Source organism: Muscardinus avellanarius (genome assembly GCF_963383645.1).
Source record: "Muscardinus avellanarius genome assembly, chromosome: 4".
Taxonomy (NCBI): domain Eukaryota; kingdom Metazoa; phylum Chordata; class Mammalia; order Rodentia; family Gliridae; genus Muscardinus; species Muscardinus avellanarius.
In genome coordinates, this window is record NC_137789.1 from 144,459,786 (window position 1) to 144,480,130 (window position 20,345).

The window sequence follows — 20,345 nt, forward strand, 5'->3', positions numbered from 1 at the left end:
CCAGGGGCATTCTACCTCCAGGCTATACTCTAGACCTTTTTTTATACCTTATTTGGAAATAGGGTCTCACTAAGTTGCTGAGAGCCTCACTGAGTAGCTGAGGCTGGCTTCGAACCTGTGCGATCCTCCTGTCTCAGCCTCCCAAGCACTGAGATTACAAGCGTGCGCCACCACGCCCAGCTTCCTCTGATTATTCTTGAGGAGCGTGACATGTTTCATTTGAACATTATAATTGGACCTTCCTTGATAGAACTTCCATTGATGACCCTCTCTTCCCATGGTGCTGGCTTGGGTTTGGGGACAGGTGTGGTTCTGCTGTGATCACAGGGCTTGATCTCTTTTATTCTTCTATTCACTGCGGTTCCTTCCTAAAGCAGAAGGAAGTCATCAGAGAAGATAACGTAAATTCAAAGACCATACATTGATCATGATTCTAAGATTGGAGGGGGAATTTGATAATTATTCTTTCTGTTCAGTGGTGTGTAGAATATAACAGTGTATTTACAGTTTTATAAAATTAGGTACTTAATATTCTAAGTCTTATAAAATTAGATGCTTATTTGGGAACTTCTTGGAGGCAAGGACAAACAAACATGAAAGCAAGGCCTTGTGCCGAGTGCCATGTTGCTTCCCTGCTATTTTTGCTTAGTCATATTTAGTCAGTCAACAGGTCTGAGTTTAGATTGTATATAAAATTATGATACCCTGCCAGGCGTGGCGGCGCACGCGTGTAATCCCCACACTTGGGAGGCGGAGACAGGAGGATCGCGCAAATACTCACTGTCTGTTAATGTAATAGTGAAGAACAGCAGCTTTCAAAAGAAAAAGACTTCTTTTCGCAGTGCTGGGGAATCAAAGCTAGGGTCGCACTCAGGTTAGGCAAGTGCTTTACTACTGAGCTACACCACTAGTCCTCAAAAGGAAAAACTTAATAATCACTGGTTTCTTTGTAAAGGCAATGAAATGCAAGAAAAAAGATGTAAAGGAGCTAACATTTCTCATGAAGTAACACAAAAAAGTTCTGAGAGCTAGTTCTAGATCATGAGAGTCTTCACTGATCTACAGCAAAATGAGAAAAAAGGTAGAACACATTGACTTTTCCATACAACATATTTCATTAATTTAAGAACTATACTTTTCAAAGATAAAGTTTTTCCTATTGTAGAGTAATAAAAAGAAGCACCATCTTACAATGTGATAGCAATGGTAAGTTATATAATTTTTTCTTTTTTTATCTAAAAAATTTAAAAATTGGCAACATTATTTTGAGCTTTTTTTCTCTTCTTTCTTTCTTTTTTTTTTTTTTTTTTTTTTTTGGTGGTACTGGTGATGGAACCCAGGGGCCTTCTACCTCCAGGCTACACTCCCAGACCGATTTTATATTTTTTATTTGGAAACAGGGTCTCTTAAGCCAGTGAGGCTGGATTCAAACCTGCGCGATCCTCCTGTCTCCGCCTCCCAAGTGCTGGGATTACAAGCGTGTGCCACCACGCCCGGCTCCTATTTTGAGCTTTCTGAAAATACTTTTTGAGATTTTACTTGACCACAGAATGTGGAAACTATTGCCTGATGTGCTGAATTGGAGAGAGCAAAAAAATCCCTTTCATCCTACCCTGTCACTCGTTAGCTGCTTGACTTTGAGAAATCACTTAACCTCTGTCCATGTCCTTTTATTTTCACAATGAAAACCTAACACCAGATTGTATCACATACTTCTGTTATTAAGTGAAATAAAATTAAATAAATGCTTAGAAAGTAAAAAGAACTTGGTAAAATCTTATCATTATTGTAAGCTGCCATCAACAAAATGTGTTTGACTTTTTCAAAATAATTGGTTGAAATCATAACAAAACAATCTGCAAAGTTTTCTCTTCATTAACTTGATGACCGTAATTGGTAGATACTATAAAAGGAGGTAATATAGATGATAGAAAAGAATGAATATTATTATTATTATTTCTTTCAGTACTGGGGTTGGAACCCAGGGTCATTCTACCTCTGAGCTATGCCCCAGCCTTACTTTTTATTCTTTATTTTATTTTATTTTATTTTTTGGTGGTACTGGGGGTGGAACACAGGGGCTTTCTACCTCTGGGCTATACTCCCAGACCTATTTTATATTTTATTTGGAAACAGGGTCTCACTAAGTTGCTGAGAGCCTCACTAAGTAGCTGAGGCTGGCTTTGAACCTGTGTGATCCTTCTGTCTCAGCCTCTCAAGCGCAGGGATTACAAGCGTTCACCACCACGCCCGGCTTAAGAATGAATATTATTTTGATCAGTGTTGTCTTCCTAACACATAATAAAACTCAACTTCTAAAATTCTTGAGTCCCTTTTGACATTTCGGGTTATTTTGTCAGATGGGCATTGCTGTCTCTCTGAGAACAGTTGTCGAGCAAAGGGATTTATGTCCAGAATGAATCCACGATTCGATTATTTTTAATCATCCTTTATACCCTGATATGCCTTAATGCCAATCGAGTGTCTTTCATGGATCCCTTTCAGTCTGGGAAAATTGATGATTTCAAGTTAATTGAACAGCTTCATTTTATAAAGAAGGAAGACTTAGAAGAACATGTGATATCAAAGAGCCAGTGCTATGACTTTGCAGTATAAGACTGACATCAAGAGGGACAATTATCAGACTCATTAGCACACCTTCCTTGGGAGCAGCCACCGTCGAGCAAAGCCTCTGCTGGTTGTTTGAGTCACTGGCCGGATACAGTCTGGCATTTCTTATAAGTTCTTGTCCTAGAATCTCTCAGTTTAAAAAAGTGACTTTTCTTTTTTTTGTCACTAATAGATACAACTTTTAGCTGTGGAGACATCAATTTTATTTGGGGTCAGAAACTTACTACTTAAAACTCTGAGCCATCTTTCCTTCCTTCTGAAATTATATTTTTTTGTCTGATATAAATATGCCAGAATTACAGTAGGCAGAAAACTAATTATATGATTTATAAAAGAAATAGGCTAAGTTGGGCATGGTGTAATCCCAGTACTTGGGAGGCTGAAACAAGAGGATCACAGGTTCAAGGCCAGCATTGGCAACTTACTGAGATTGTCTGCAACTTAGTGAGACCCTGTTTCAGTATGAAAAATAAAATAGAGATAGGAGTATAACTCAGAGGTAGAATGCCCCCTGGGTTCAAGTCCTAATATCACCAAAAGAGAAGAAGAAGGAAAAGAAACAGCAAAAAATAATAACAGGATGAAAGAGAAACTGTATGAGGACAGAAATGCAAGGCTTGTGTTCTCTGAGTATGTTTAAGGTGCCCGTGACTGATCTGCTGTGTATTCAAGATGGGCCCAGCTCACCTGCAGTGCATCTCTCCAGCCCTGAGAGAGTCTGCCTACATTCAGTTGTCCCAGGTCTTTGGATCACGGTCTGGGTCATTCTGGGGCCTTGTTCATGCCTTCCCCGAGTACCCAAGTGTTTGCACTAGGCTTTTCTCAGGAGTCATCGCAGGCCACCTTGCTTTGACTCATTATTTGACCAACCTTTCTGCTGAGAGATCTCTTTGCCAACCTTTCTGCCATGAAGAGGAGTTGCTCCATCTTTCATTAGTCTGGGTAGACTAATGACTAGATAGATGAGAAATAATACAGTGTTTATTGAACACGTAATACGGGCTACACACTGTTTTCAATACTCATTATCTTCAGTATTCATCACATCTCTTTTATAGAGGAGAAAAGAAGGTACAGAGAGATTAAGTCGTTTGCCCACACTTAGAAAGCTAGGATATATACTACGACCAAAACATCTAATTTTATGTTCTTAACCAATAGAACGTACTGAGATATGAATAGATTTCACATACCTAAATTTTCCAAAGTGATTTTGTCATATCTACTAATCTCTTTTCCCCATCATTTATTTAGAAACAAACTGTTGAAACTGTTGAGGATATAGTAGTGAATAAGACAGGCACAGTACCTATTCTCAAACAGTTTCTATCCTGGGGGAAGAGGATAGGAAGGATAAAACGAACATTTTTCAAATTATTACATAAAGACCATTTCAGATAGTGGGCAAGGTGTTAAAAAATAACCGATGAAGAATACTGTAGGCTGGCTGCTCAGGAAGAGCTCCCAGCAAAGACCCCTCTATGTAATCTGAGCATCCAGTGGTGCAAAGATGCCAATAAGAAAGTCCAGAAAAGCAGAAAGAGGAGCAGAAGGGCTGGGGCAAGCCAAGCAAGGGCCCTGGCCCGTGGGCAGGTGGAGTCAGGCCGTGCGCAGACTGTGTGGGACTATGGAGTTCATGAAGGAGTCTGAGTTTTATTCTAAGTAGAGTGGGACATCATTGGAAGACTCTCAGCAGGCAAGTGGCCTGTTGTGACTCGTGGAGAAGACTGGAGGGGCCGATGGGCAGAGAAGTGAAAAGAGATGCGTTAGGAAGTTGATTATCGTAACCAAGATTTAGTTCTTTTGCCAATTAAAATTACTGATAGAGAGATTTGATAGTGAAGATGCAAGAGAGACTTTTAAAAAAGTCATTTTAAAAGGACTTTAGGAGCAAAGAACTTGAAATTTATTATTCATTCTTTGAGTAGTTCACACGAGTTCCCAAAGATTCTTCCTTAAGAGCATCTCCAAACAAAGGGCGAATTGGCCGATCCATCAGTCTGGCAGTAGTGAACATTTGTCACTATAAATCTCAGCTGATTTAATATGATAAATATATTATTGATAATGATACCCATTTCCTAGAGTTCCTGAGAGACAAAATAAAATGATGTATACAGAGAGAAGAGTTTTGTAAATTGCCTAAAAAAAATAAGGTATTTTTTTTCTCTAATCATCACTTTCAGAAGGTTCTGAATATAGACATACATTGCTACTTTGATTAATTTTATATTAGTCTACACCCCACCTATAGTGGGGTTCCAGACCAATAGCATTGGCATCCCCTAGGAACTTGTTATAAATGCAGGATAGTGGGTCCTCCTCAGGTCTGCTGAAACTAATCTGCATTTTAACAGCATCAGCTGTGGTTTGTGTGCACATTAAAGTTGGGTGAGGTGCTTACTTTTCAGTCTTAGCACTGAGTCTGTGTTTATGTGAACAGGATAAAAGTAATTTCATTGACTCTCATATGCCTGTAAATATTTATATTTATCTGAACATCTGTATAAGAATTCAGACACGCATCTAGGTATAGTTAATACTTGTACTGCCTAGGAAAGAATAAATATGGTTGTGGCACTGAATATAAAAATGGCCTTATTTAGAAGCTGTAACAATTACATCTATTTCTTTAGTTAGGAAAATATACGTAGGCATTACTTGGTGTCATAGAATTGCTAATAATCTCTCTAGTAACATAAAAGGTACTCATTCTGCCACTTTTTGTCAAAACACATTTATGCCTTTAACATTACTTAAAATTCTTTTTATTAGAGACACATTTATTATAATTTCTTATATATTTTATTTCATTAATGAAATGGAAAGATAGACTTTCTTCATGAAAATAAATACCAATATTGTGTATTTACAAGTTCCTTGCATAAAGGTAAATCTCTTATGTGTGAACCTCATTTGTAATAGGATTGATGAGAGGGGATTCTCTCCATTTCTGACTGAGAGTTTCTTTTGGTGTCCTGTTTCTTTCCTGTGAAAAATTAATTCTTTTTGAAAGGTAAAGCTAGAGATTTCACTTCAGTTTTAAGATTCCAGTGCTTTGTTATAGTTATCTAATTTTAAACATCAGACATTTTCCATTTTAGGAATATACTTCCAGTGGCCTGTTCTGTGCGATGTGTTCAGATTGTTTTTGCTCTCATGGTTGCCTTGAATTTATTTGAGTTAGCCAGAAAAACATATGGAGTATTTTTTTTCTTCTGGAAAACAGATTCTTAGGTTATAGCATTTTAATGAGAATGAGATAATTAACTTATACCATGGGTTTTTTTTTTTAACCTAATCTCTTTTTTTATGAGTTCTCACAGGAAAAAAAATCAGTAGTGGTATCCACTTATATTTTTTAAGCCAAAATATGTTTTCTGTTCAGAAATTTTTAAAGAATCTGAACAAATACATGGAAAATGAGGCTAGTTCTGCTATAACTTGGGTCTTGAATACCCCCCAGAGGCCTGTGTGCTGAAGGCCTGGTTGTCAGTCTGCGGGGTTAGTAGGAGGGGGGCCCTTTAGCAGGAAGGGCCTAGTGAGCGGGAGTTAGCTCTCTGGAATTGTGTCCATGAAGGGGGATTGGACCCCACCACTTCCTCTCTCCCTGCTTTCAGGTGTCCCTGAGGTGAGCATCTTTCTCTGTCACGCGCCCCACCATGATACTCTCCATCAACAAAGGCCTGGAGGCGATGGTGACCCCGCAACTAGGGCTGAAAACCCTGAAACCATGAGCCCAAATCTGCCTCTCCTTTTTATAGTTGATTATTTCGGACATTCTGTTACAGTGACAGAAAGCTGACTGATAGAGCGTCTTTTATATCTTTGTGTCAAAATCTTAGGTGAGCAGCTGAGGGAGTTTGGTTAAATGGAGATGCTGAGTACAAGAGCACAGTACTACATCCTTGTCCCAGTCTGCCTTCTGCCTCATGATACTCTCAACTCACCTCATTGTTACGACTTCAGTCAACTTACTATAGAATTTACTTAGAAGGTTCAGCCTATTCGGGAATTATTTATTGAAACAAAATACTTCTCACACTTAAACCCAGTCATTGTCTTTGTTAGTTCAGTAGTTCCCTCCACATCTACTGGTATTCTCTTCTTTTCTTACCTCTTCTTCATCATTATATTTCTATTTCTTCTCTTTTTTTATTTAAAAATAATTTTTAAATTTTATTTTATTTTTGAATTTTATTTTTATTTAACCCAGGGGCATTCTACCTCTGAGCTACATTCCCAGCCATATTTTATTCTTTATTTTGAAACAGGGTCTCAGTTGTGGAGGGCCTCACTTAGTAGCTGAGGTTGACTTTGAACCTGAGATCCTTCTGTTTCAGCCTCCCAAGTGCTGGGATTATAAGTGTATGCCACCATGCCTGGCTTTTTCTTGTCTTCTTTTGCTACTTTTACCTCCTCATTCTCTTCTTCATGTAGTATTCTAAATGTTTAATATTTTAGGTTTAATGTCATAGTTTAATTCAAAAATATAAATTGTCAAATAAATTAATTAATTTATTCATTTATTTTTGCGGGTCTGGAGATGGAACCCAGGGGCATTTGACCTCTGAGCTACACCCCCTGCATTATTTTTTATTCTTTATTTTGAAAGAGGGTCTCACTAAGTTGCAGAGGGCCTCACTAAGCAGTAGCTGAGGCTGTCCGCGAACCGCTGTCCTCCGGTCTCAGCCTCCTGAATGCTGGGATTACAAGCATGCGCCACTACGGCCGGCTATTAATTTTATAATCTACAGAAAAGATTAATGTGTAAAACAGTACACAATAATAGTAGCGTATAAAACTATTTTACTAGTTGTAAGCTATCTTAGAACTGAGCCAACATCTTCTGTAGGAAATATCAATGTTTGAGTTTTCTCCCCCATGTACTAAGAAGTTATTTTTAAGACTCTTGAGAAGGTAAACCCACAAAATATTCACCACGTGTTCCTTGCCCTCAGAGCTAGTACCAGTAGGTAAAGAGTAAATTTCTCACTTCTCTAATATTGGTGAGAATGGCGTAGGATTATGTATGAAAGAAGGTAATTACCGTATTTCATTCACTGAGCAGACTTGCATTGAGCCCTAAAGGAATGCAGACTTAGCAAGACCAGTAAGAAAGAGAGCCCTAGATTATGTGAATGGAGAATCTTGCATGCATAAACACTGTCGGGATTATTTGTTCAGATAATTTTATTTAAGTGTGGGTTATAATTCAGAAGGACACTGCCATCTCTCATGTTCAAATTATTGCAGAAACAACAAATTAACACTTCCTGTTGTTTGATAATATAGGAACAGAAAATAAGATTATGAGCCGGGCGTGGTGGTACACACTTGTAATCCCAGCACTTGGGAGGCAGAGACAGGAGGATCGCACAGGTTCGAAGCCAGCCTCAGCTACTTAGTGAGGCTCTCAGCAACTTAGACTCTGTTTCCAAATAAAATATAAAATAGGTCTGGGAGTATAGCCCAGAGGTAGCAAAGCCCCTGTATTCCACCCCGAGTACCACAAAAAAAAAGAAAGAAAGAAAGAAAGAAAGAAAGAAAGGAAGGAAGAAAAGAAAATAGGGTTATGTGATTGGGTTGATATTAACCATCTATTTTATTCCAGAGAAAAAACTTGGTCTCTAATAACTTCTTCACCTGAAATTTACTTCTAGAAAAAGTTTCTCTATTTATTATTTTGGGTAGTAGAATGTTTTAAGAATTGTAAGGAAATCTCTGCTTGAATAGGCATTTTTTTAAATGCTGAGAAGAATTATTTGACCATGTCCTATGAGTTTTAAAAGTCCACCCCAGTTGTAAAAAAAAACAGTCATTTTTAATAATGAATTCCTATCATTTACTTTATAATTACAGGCTACTAAAGTCTTACAACTACAGAAGTTGTAATGTGTCCTAGAAAAAATAAAAGAAGTTGCGATCAGGGCGTTGCTGGTACAGTATAGTTTCAAGCTATACTTCAATTGGCTTTGTGAGAGCCGTCTCTGAGATATTAGGAGCTTCATAATGGTAAGAAAAGGATGTCATTTAAGCCCTATTTGGAGAACCTTCTCCTTAGGTGGTCCACATGAATTCATAGTTCATTTTTAATCCATTAAAAAGTATTATACTCATTTTTAAAGGTGTCCTACCCCATAATGTCTGTCACTGCTCCAGTTGGTTTGTAAGATACACATGAAGCCATCCTTATTCCTTGCGCTCTGCGAGCCGAGGAAAAGAATGACGACCAAAGCAGATGGCTAAAATGCCAGTTTACTTTCAAATATTACAGGGAAGGATGGTTAAGCTTATGACCTTGTTGCACCGCACTTATATAACTTTCTTTGGGATTTTTTTTTTTCTAATCAGGTTTATTTTCCCTTTGAGTCTGACTTCTAGTGCCCAGAAGTTTTCTTTTCAGCAGTGTTTATGTATTTAATAGAATTTTCTGAGGTGGGTGCTTCAGAATTTTCACAGCGTGGGTTCACATTGGACTAAGACTTTGTGTACGACTTATATCAAGTGAGAGACTTGATGGGCATGAGCTATAAAAATGGCTTTTTTGTGTGTGTGCTCTACATTTGAAGCTTTCGTCTTTTTCCTGTTGGGCTACAGTGTTTTCCAACATTGCCACAAGAGAACAAAGTTAACATTAAAAAATAATTTTTTATTGAAGAACACGTCTTTCCAAGTAAAGTCATTATCAAAGAGGCCGTCGTGGTGGGTTATCATTCATGTGTGGCGCTGTGTTGGCCTTTCGCATCTTAAGATACAAACTCCAAGTCATAGTTAAATAAATATCTATTTATTTAAAGAGAGGAAGAACCCCCCTAAAGCCAGACAAGGAGAAAAGCTTTTGAAATGTGTCCCTTTTGGAGGAAAAAGAAAGCGTGGTGTTGGGTGGTCCTGCCATCGCCCTCCGTGTTGCTTGTTTCATTGCATTCATTTGCTCGAGATCCTGGGCTTCATTCAAAGGTTGATATTTGTGCCCGCACGAGATACCTTCACAGTGGGCCTAATTTTTCATTTTCAAAGTTATTTGCGATACAAGGCACTTAAGGGGAGCACAGGAGAACCTTAAGATCTTTTCAGTAGATATTTGGGAGGGTGTAAGGAATACACGTTGGGTTTATTAGACTTGGCTTGAACTACTGTTCATCTCTGATATAGCAAGGGAAATACTGTCACAATTTAATATTATTAGTAAAATTTGCATGTGGAAGTAAGATGGAGGGGACATTTATTCCACCTGAAAGGGAAATTAGATTGTATGTCACTTTGGAAGGAACAGACCCTGGCACCATCCTATGCAATTGGAATGTAAAGTTTCTTTAATGAACTGGAATATCTTGGCAAATGACCTATGGAGGATATAAATAGTTATTAATCCTCATTTAGACTATGTTTATATTTGTTGCTTCATTTATCAATCAAAAGATGGACTTCTCTGAAGGTGAAATTATTTGATCTGGCTGAATAGACAGAACCCCTGAATTCTCACTGGAATGCCATCTACTTCCCCCAGCCAGAAAGGATATTAAGTTCTACTTTGGGTTTATGAAGAAATCAGGATTTGGGGGTTTTCTTCATGATCATATTCTTGAATTATTCCTAAAGTTCAGAGTTCTCTACAGATCTACTGATGATAAGGACCTGTTAGTAAAACAATAAGCAAAAAAGAAAAGCCATTCTGTCCTAAGAAGGCTATACAAATTTAAAGATGCACTAGTTTTTCTTGCTAGTGTTAGTTTGTTAACCTAGGACTTTTTATAAAGTCATCCAAATTTTTCATGTGGGTAAGCTAAAGAGATTGACTGGAGTGACTTTGTTAATATAAAAAGAGACCTTTTTTTTTTTTTTAAACGCTATGACTCCAAAAGGTAAGCATGAAGATGCACCAACGTACCTTATTGCCTTGCTGGTATTGTCTGCCAGCTGTGAATTTTCTTACTACAATGAATCCCCTCATTTTTATTGCTGTGTGCAAGGTGCAGGGTTTCATTTTTCTTCCTACTTGGGCTTCCTGTAGAATGCACACCCCATATAGCTCTTTAAATTCATACTGTTGTGAGAACAAGTAAGTCTTTCTGTTCTTTCTTTTGTTAACTGTAAACCTTGTAGAGCAACAGTTCTTTCGTGCCCTCCGTAAGTTGCTGGACTCTGCTCAAATTAAACACTGTAAGATTATCAGCAGGTTACAAAGGTGGAGCGTGTCTTTCTCTTCCTCATTTTTGTATAGCGTGGACTTGATCTGAAAAATGCTAACAAATTCAAACGAATTAATCATCTCACGCACATACCCCTTCTAAGTTGAGAGTTCATATCTTTCACATAAAGAAGGGGAGAATACATGTTCAATTTTTGCTCTCTTTGAGGATAAAAAAAGTTACTCATATAAAATGCATAGGAATTATTTTTTAACCCATGCACAAAGTCAGAATACCTGCCTTTCACCTGCAGTGAAGCAAAATGGAAAGTGTGTGGGCTTTGTAGCTAGACAGACCTGAGTTCAAATTTCTGTTCTTCACTTTAATAACTGTGAGACTCTGGGCAAGTTCCTTGGCCTTTCTTCATCTTAGTTTCCTAATATATAAAAATTCTTACTGGTCTCCTCTGTGGAGGTTATCACAAGAGACAGATACGGCAGAATATAGAACCACCCCACACAGTGTCAAGCCTATCATAGGTGCTTAGTAAATGTTAGTTTCCACTTGTATTAGTTTTCATAGTAGCACTAGCTGCTATGGCACTTATATATATATATATATACTCCTTACTCCAGGGGCTTGATGCAGTGATGTTCATTTCTTACTCTGGAAAGGGCCTAGTGAAGGCGCTCGGAGTGAACAGACAACGCTCCATGGCGTGATGTCCAGATTTCTCCTGCCTGTGCCTCTGGCCCGCCTTGGGCTTTGGAGTCTTCTCCACTTGGCCAGCCCCAGAGAGCACCATGTTGATTCTGCCAGTGGTCCAGTGGCAACAGCTGCATAGTGTGCAAGAGGGTAAGAAAACAGTGCCAACTGAATGACCACATCATAATCAACTTCCTACCAAATGAGCAGAGCATGCATACAGGTGGCTGTTGCTCCACCTCGGCCGTGATGCTTAGTTCTCACTCCCTTCATTGCCTCATCAGCAACCAGTTAAAACCCCAGCTCTAAGAGTATGATGAGGAAGAATAGGGCTGACAAGCTGGGCCGGGTGGATGTGCTGATGGCAATGAGACCTTGTTCCCCTGGTATCTATATTCTCATAACAGGCACCCGAAGAAGTCCAGTATCATTTGCTTTCTTTTCTACCAGGCATTTATCTATTCACTTCTCAGATTTATTTATATTCCTTAGATCTATAACAAAGGATGATTCTTCTGCATGTGTTTTGTCTAAGTGTTGACAATAGATACAACTGCGAATTTATACATTCCATTTCTGAAGCATGTGCTGAAGGTACATCATGAACCGTCAGAGCCAAGAAGAATTTAAGGAGACCAGGTGACTAAATATAACGTGCTCTCCTGGATGGGAACCTGCAACAGGAGAAGGACATTAGACAAAAACCGAGGAACGCTGAGCAGCATACCAGTTTTAGTTAAAATATCTCACCGTTGGCTCATCAGTTGTGTAAATGTACCATAGCAGTGGAAGATCTGAATAATAGAGAAAACTGGATGCGGAGCAAATAGGCATTCTCTGCACTATCAGCATAATCTTCTATAAATTTATTTATTTTTATTTTTTTATTTCCCCCACAGCTCGGGTTTATTTGCAAACATCCCAAGATCACCAGACCTTCTGCCCTCGTTTGCAAACAGAGGCCCTTACTGTGCAGCCTTCGCGGGGGCCTGTGCACCCTTGGGCGCTGCAGCTGGGGCCTTGGCTTGGGCCTTTGCCGGGGCCTTATCCTGGGTCTTGGTTGGGGCCTTATCCTGGGTCTTGGTCTGAGCCTTGGCCTTTGGCTGGCTGATCTGGCAAGCTTTGGCGATACAGGCACAGATGTGCTTGCCGAGCTTGGGGTGGGCAGTGAGCGCAAGCCTGTCAAGCTTGCGGGTGGCGCCCGTGGGGATCTTGGGCTTAGACTCCACGGGCTTCATGAGCACCCTGATGGCCTTGGCTCATGGGCTCATGGCCTTGGCATTATTGGCCAGCATTGTCTTGAGGCCTTTCTTGTTGTGCTTCTTGGCAAAACACATATTCCTCAGGAACTTGGGGTCCACCCCCTTTAGAGATTCATATCTCTGGGATCGAGGTTTCTTGATGCCATTTCTGTGCCATTTGCGGGACTGGTTGTGCGTGGTGTGGTTCTTGGACTTGGCCATGTCTGCAGCGTAAACCGTGGCTCCAGACACTCCAATTTTCTATAAGTTTAAAGTGGTTCTAAAATAAAAAGTTAATATTTTGAAAAGTGCATTGCGAGGGCCATGGATGTAGTAGCTCAGAGATAGAAGACTTGTCTGGCAAGCTCTAGGCCCTGGGTTTGATCCCCAACACCCAGAAGTAAACAAAATACATTGTTCATTGTTATCTTTACATTTATTGAGTACTCATAGTATTATATTGTCTAACTGCAGGCCTGGCCTCTCCTTTTTATCTTTTGTTGGTTACCACTGTAGGTAATTTGTCCTTCCTAGTAACGGACAGGACCTGAGTCTATGTGAAGCATCTTCCTGGAGTTTGGCTCTAGTAAACGCTCTAGGAATGCTTGCCCCCTTCTTCTTTCCTCTCTTTTCCTCCCTCAATCTTCCTAAGTTAAGACAATATAGATGCATTTTCATTTGGCTCTTGGAAGGATCAAGTTAATAAATATCACAATTTCACAACTTGAGGAAGAATTAGGTATATAGAGAGACATGTGGTTCATACTTACGCATCTTCAAGGTGGGTAGAATTTAATAGACCGCTTTACTTATTAGCAAAATGAGATTTAAAGCTATATATGTTCAGTTTTTCAATTCTTGCTAAAACGTCTCTCATAGACTCTTGCTATTAAATTCCAGTATCACAAAAAGCTTAAAAAATGAGAGCCAGGCTTGGTGGTGCACGCTTGTAATCCCCGTGCTTGGGAGGCTGAGACAGGAGGATTGCACAGGTTCGAAGCCAGCCTCAGCTACTTAGTGAGGCTCTCAGCAACTTAGTGAGACCCTGTTTCCAAATAAAATATATATATTAAAAAATAGGTCTGGGAGTATAGCCCGGAGGTAGAAAGCCTCTGGGTTCCACCCCAGTACCACCAAAAAATAAAATAAAATAAAAATAAATAAATAAATAAATAAAACAAAAGCTTAAAAAATGAGATGTTGTAGTATTTTTCCTCTTTCAATCCTAAAAAGCAGCAGACACTATGATAATAAGAAAAATAATTCTAGAAGAATAATGGAATTACAGATCATTTTTCCTCTCCTCTTCTCAATTTTCTAAAATGTTACCATTTAATTTTACAATTAAAATAACTTTATGTTAGCCAGGCATGGTGGCGCACGCTTGTAATCCCCGCGCTTGGGAGGTGGAGACAGGAAGATCACTCAGGTTCGAAGCCAGCCGCGCATGCGCTGGCTTAGGAGACCCTGTTTCCAAATAAAAATATAAAACAGGTCTGGGAGTGTAGCCTGGAGGTGGAAGGGCTTCCAGGAACCCCAGTACCACCAAAAAAAAAAAAGAACTTTATGTTAAATATGGTAGCACAGGTCTGTACTCATAATACTTGGGAGACTGAGACAGGTTTACAGGTTCACAGCCAGATTCAGCAACCTCCTAAGGCCCTCTGAGACTTAGTGAGACCTGTTTCCAAATAAAAAATAAAATAGGGCTGGGGATGTAGCCTCTGTGTTGAATCCCCAGTAACACACACATACACGTACACACACACACACACACACACACACACACACAAGAACTTTGTTTAATAATACTTAATATCTATTCTAGAAAAAATTATTTTACATAATAATTTCTCAGATAAACACACAGATATATATGCACAGAGTCATATATCAGTATCTATTATTTTTGTTTCTCCTTGTTTAATTGCCCAAATTATAATACTAGAATTTATATCTAAAGGTCATCATCTTAGAAAATTCTATAGTAGCAGATTTCTAAAACCCTATATTTTTCACTTATTTGACCTAGTTCTTTGGTGTATTCCTTATAATGGTAATTTCCTGATTTCTGCAAACATAATTGTCCCCATTTCAGCCATATTTATATGTGAAAGAAAGGGAAGTTCCAATACGGATTTGTTGACACCTGAGATCTTATATTGACCTTAGTAGGTATTAACTTTTTAGATCAATAAAGAGCTGTTATTGACCTCAAAGGGAAGTCAATACCTGCTTGTTAATTTGCAGCTTGGAAATGTTACTCATTTTGTTCTTCATTATTACCCTACTTATTTCAGCCTTAAAAAAAGAAAAAAGGCCTTTACATAGTTTCTGCCAGAGATCCTGTCTAGATCAGCATTTTAGTTTTGAGATTTAAGGAAATAATCATTGTCTGTGGTGGTCATTCCTGAGTGGTTCATTTTATTTTCTTAGAAAATTGCAGCTGCCTGAGATTCCTGCTGTTCCGGAGATACTTAATTGTATTTTATTTAACGTGGTAATTAACATTTGAGAAACAATTTCAAATGATCTATAGCTCAGGACAGGAATATTCTGACATTACATATGAGAAATGAAAAGAAAGCTAAATTGTAAATGAGTGTTCTGAAAAGAGATTAATAATGTTTCGCTTTTCTGTGTGTAACTAAAATCGTTCAACATGGAGGAACGTTTAGCATAACTTTTCCTTTGGAGGAGCATTCAAAGCTTTGGGACTTCCTGTGTACATCCCAATCTTAAAAGCCTGTGCTTCTAAAGTTTTACTAAGTGTTTAAGTTTTAAGGATTGATAGAGAAGTGGCTTTTCACATCATCATTGTTTTGTATATTAACATGGAAATGTCAAGTTTTGCATAACTTGAAATGTCTCAGAATTGCCTATTGCTAAGATTCAAATGTCAGAACAATACTTCTGCACATATATGACTCTGATATTTCAACTCTAAAAACCTCATAAATGATTCAGTGTCAGTTTGGCCTTGTTATGATATAACTTTGAAAAGAGGCAGAGGGATTTAAGTCAGGCGGAGAGGGAGTGGTCTCGCTCAGTCCAGGGATAAAGCAATAATATCTCAGTGCTTTAGTGGTCATTCTTTATTTTAGAAATGTGCAACCAGTTTTGGTAACAAATTTGAGTTTTTACAGAGATTCTTTTAGTGTTTGCACTGTTGAAAAGATCATTTTTTTTTTTTTTTTTTGAGCAGCAGGATTGGCTTATATTTTACTCTCAATTTGGGATACTAGCTAATTGTCCTGGAGGCCTCAGTCTTTTTTTTTTCTTTCAAGTTTATTTCTCAAGAGATGAATTCTAAGACATAAGTGATCAACGGAAGACAAATACCTTGAAAAGGAGAGCTCATACTATTAATTAACTCTCCCAAAGTTTGCATGGCGCCTGTATATTTAAAATTTTGAGTTTGAAGTTAGGAATGACAAGTCAGAATTTGTTATTTTACACAGAAAACTGAATCTTGATGTTTAGTCCATATTTATTTTTACTGAATTAATTTATTTAAAAATCTCAGATATTTTTTACCATAGTGATATATTAATAGTTTAAGTAATAATATCTTCCCTGGACCCATGTTTTTATACTAAATAATTTCTTATAGAAAAACAAGTTCTCTCTAAGGGACCCTTATCAGTTGAAGAGGTTTTTGTTTTGTTTTGTTGTGTTTTGTCTTCTCAGTACTGGGGATCGAACTCAGGGGTGTTCTGCCTCTGAACTAAACCCCAATGCTTTTTATTTTTTATTTTGAAACAGGGTCTCGCTAAGATGGGTCTAGCTAAATTGCTGAGGCTGGCCTCTATGCTGGAATCCTCTTGTCTCAGCCTCCCAAGTACTGGGACTATAGGTGTGTACCACCATGCCCAACTGAAGAGCCTTATTTTTATACATGTTCTTAATCACCTATTTTGCTCTCTTTTCTGGGATATAAAGTTATGACAATTAAAATCTGTCAGCATTTCAGTATGATAAATTGATATATTTGGCATCTTGATATTCCAGAAATGAAAAACACCATTAGGGGCAGAGCTTGGAGTGTGTACTTTGACATATTTCATTTTTCCTCTGCTAAGAGATTAGTGGAGAATAAGCTCTGTAAATTAAATTTTATTGCAAAATTATCCTCCGATGTTCAGCAGTGAAGATAATATTGAAAGATAAGGCCAGAGTGGGTTTTATATAAAGCAATTACAGCATGGAGACTACCTTCAGAACAAAAAATATTGCTCAAGGTTTCTTCTACTCTGTAGAAAACTTCATTTTGGAATGTGCTTAAATGGCCTTTTTATGCAAGTGATTATAATACATAAGGCATATTGCAACTTAAAAGCAGCATTACTGAATAGTTGTAAAGACTATTTATTTATGATGGGAGATACAAATGATACAGTCTCTCTCTCTCTCTCCCTCCCTCCCTCCCTCCCTCCCTCCCTCCCTCTCTCTCCTCTCTTCTCTTCTCTCTCACACAATTGCTACCATTTCAAAACATTTTTCCATAACTGGAGTTCTTTCTGTAGAACTTGTTTTATACAGAGAGTCCCTCTCTCTCTTTAGGGAACTGCATAAGAAAGGTAGGATCAGAATGTCCACTGTGTATTTTACTCTTATCCTGGCACATGTGTTGTGAATCTTTTGTTCCAGGACTCCGTCATGTAATTGAAGAAGCATCTGGTGCTTTAATAATTTTATTTACACCTCCACTCGAGTTTGCTCTTCACATAGCAATTACAAACAGACAAGAACAAAGGCATTGTTTTTGAATTAGGTGGGAAGTCCTTGGTTTGAAAGGGCCTCCTGCAAGTCAAGTTGAAGAAGAAAATGTGCATGCACTTATATACTGCCCCCCACTCCAGTACATATGTGTGTTCTGGCTTTCCCACCAATCAGTCAGCCAATCAGAGCACGCCTAGCAAGCAAGTCCATGTCACAGAGTGCCAGAATGGTAAAGACAGTGAGTCTAGTGTATGCCTACGTCAGCCTTGGGGCTCCAGCCCAAGGGATTGAAAATTTGATAAGTATTATACAGCAGAAATCATTAAAAGAAGCTATTCTTTCTCCATGTGCCATCTTTCAATTTTTTACAAAACTGCCGCCCCCTTTAATAAATAGCTACTTAAAAGAAAAATATTTCAGAAGTTACTACAAAGAACTTGGAAAATATAGCTTATTGATTCAATGTACATGAATATTTACCATAGCCTTATCGTGTAGCCATTACTTTAGGCAATTCTTCCAGCTAAATTGCCTTTAAGGCCCTCATGAATGAGGACTCTGGAGGTTTATCAACATGAAAATAGCCCATCGAGAATTGATCTGAACCAGTTTAGAGAAGCAGAGCCCGAGGCCTGGCCCGTGAGGCTTTAGCTAGGAAAAGTTCACTTGGTGCTGGGCATAGACCAGCACCACAGGCCCCAACTTTATTAGTATAGAGATAAGCTGATTAGGTCTTGTCAATCAAAGGTGCCCATATCTCAATTGAGAGAGACACACACTCTCTCGATTTCTCTTTAAGCATTGAAGCAGGCAACAAAGAAAGAGATGTGTGGTATGCATCCCCACGGTCGTCACCGTGCAGGGGGCAAGGGTCCTGTGATGATGTGATGACTGTATTAAAGAGTACATCAATTTGTTTTAAAGTGTTTTGATTTTTTATGGTGGCATTAAGAGAGAGAACATTGTGGTTGCAGCTTTACTAGAAAGCAAAGAGTTCTAGAAGAAGAAAAAAAAAGTGTTTCTTTGAAGCCTACCAGGGCTTTGAATCTTGCTGTGCCAATGGCGCCTAAGTGCCTCCGTAACTGGCAACCTCAGGTCCACCATCAGCTTGGGAACTGCCAGCCTCCAAATTATTCACTTAAAGGAATATGGGGAAACGTGCAAATTGACCTCAGCTGTGTTATTGATTATTGACCACAATTTTTTTATTTTATTATGTGATATAAGATTTTTGAATGAATATATATGCTGGTGATACTGATGTATACTGATTCAATTATACAGAACAAAGTTACTTCTAAATGTTCCCCAAGTACAGACTAGTGACGACAATGCACTTGTTTTATGTGCAGTAATGAACGTCTTGCCTTGTGTAAGATGGACTTAGTAAGTATAGATGGTCGGGTGTAATTCTGTAAGGCTTCAGATTGAGACCGCATCATCTCATCAGCATTGAGAAACAGGTAGAGGGATGGTGTCAGGGAAAACCTGGCCTTTTGTTCTTCACATCTGAAGTTTGCTCACTGCAGGCCTTCTCCCACTTCAAATGCAACCACAGAATGGGGGCCGTCCTCTGCTTCCCTCGCCCTACGCGCGCCCCCCAGCGCTGCAGCCCTGCTCAGCCACGTTCACACAGCGGACGATCTCTTTATCAGCCATTCTTCCTTCCCTCCACCCGTTTCCCACTAACCAATCGGGCAGCCCTCTTAGGAAAGACTGGTGCTCACTTCTGTAAAATGTTTAATTCCCTCTGAATTAAACATTTTAATTTAATTTAAACATTTTCAGCACACAACTGCACACAGCCATCCTAGGTGTTGCTTGGGATAGAAAAGGCAGGAGTGCGCCTCCAGCCTTCGAGCACACCTTCATCGCTATGAGCAAAAAACCTAGGGAGATCAAGACAGGACTGAACTGGAAAGGTATTTCATTTTATACAGTGCAAATCAGCCAGAATGGACAGACAGACAGACAGACACACACACACACACACACACACACACACACACACTCTGCTCGTGGATACCTACAGATAATCATATGTCCTGCTTTTAGGGCATGTGAGAAGGTAAAATCTAGTCTAGACAGGGGTAACTGCAAAGACCACTGGTCCATTGGGGTTTAGAAAATCAAAAGGCCGTCCAGGTCTGTAGAAAATTTAAGGTTAGTGATGTTTAGTAAATAGATATTCTAAGGACTTTGGAGACATTTTGTTACTGGGTTTATCTTAATAGCAATAAAATCTTTAGAATTCTTGCCCTTTTTTTAACAACTAAAAGTTAGCATAGCTGGGTATGGTGATGCATGCATTCGGGGGACTGAGACAGAGGATCGCGGTTCGGGGACAGCCCCAGCTACTACTTAGTGAGGCCCTCTGCAACTTAGTGAAACCCTGTTTCCAAATAAAGAATAAAAAATAGTGCAGGGGTTATAGCTCGGAGGTTGAATGCCCCTGGATTCCAACCCCAGACCTGCCAAAAAAAAAAGGTGTACCAAGTCTGGTGGTGCACACTTGTAATCTCAGCATTCCTGAGGCGGAGACCAGAGGATTGTGGTTCATGGACAGCCTCAGCTACTTAGAGAGGACCTTCGCAACTCAGTGAGACCCTGTTTCAAAAATAAAAAGACTAAAAAATAGGACCAGGGTAGAATGCCCCTGGGTTCTATCCCCAGTACTACACACACAACAAAAAAAGTTAGCATGCAACTTTTCTAGAAATATCTTTCTTAAAAGTATATTAATGAAGCCGAGCATGGTGGTGCATGCTTGTAATCCCCACACTTGGGAGTCTGAGACAGGAGGATCGCACTAGTTTGAAGCCAGCTTCAGCTACTTAGGCTCTCAGCAACTTAGCGAGACCCTGTTTCCAAATAGAGTATTAAAATAGGTCTGGGAATGTAGCCTGGAGGTAGA

The 20,345-nt window shown here is 39.0% G+C and overlaps 1 protein-coding gene and 1 pseudogene across 3 annotated transcripts in view; one reads left to right on the forward strand and one right to left on the reverse strand.

Annotated features, from left to right (window-relative positions):
* The window catches only part of VTI1A (vesicle transport through interaction with t-SNAREs 1A), a gene marked incomplete at both ends in the record, with an annotated part of 220,261 nt that overhangs the window by 91,565 nt on the left and 108,351 nt on the right, over positions 1-20,345 (forward strand). The gene's annotated exons all lie outside the window — the stretch shown is intronic.
* Positions 12,434-12,931, reverse strand: LOC308262755 (large ribosomal subunit protein eL29-like; annotated as a pseudogene). The gene has a single exon. The product of its transcript is annotated as a large ribosomal subunit protein eL29-like (transcript).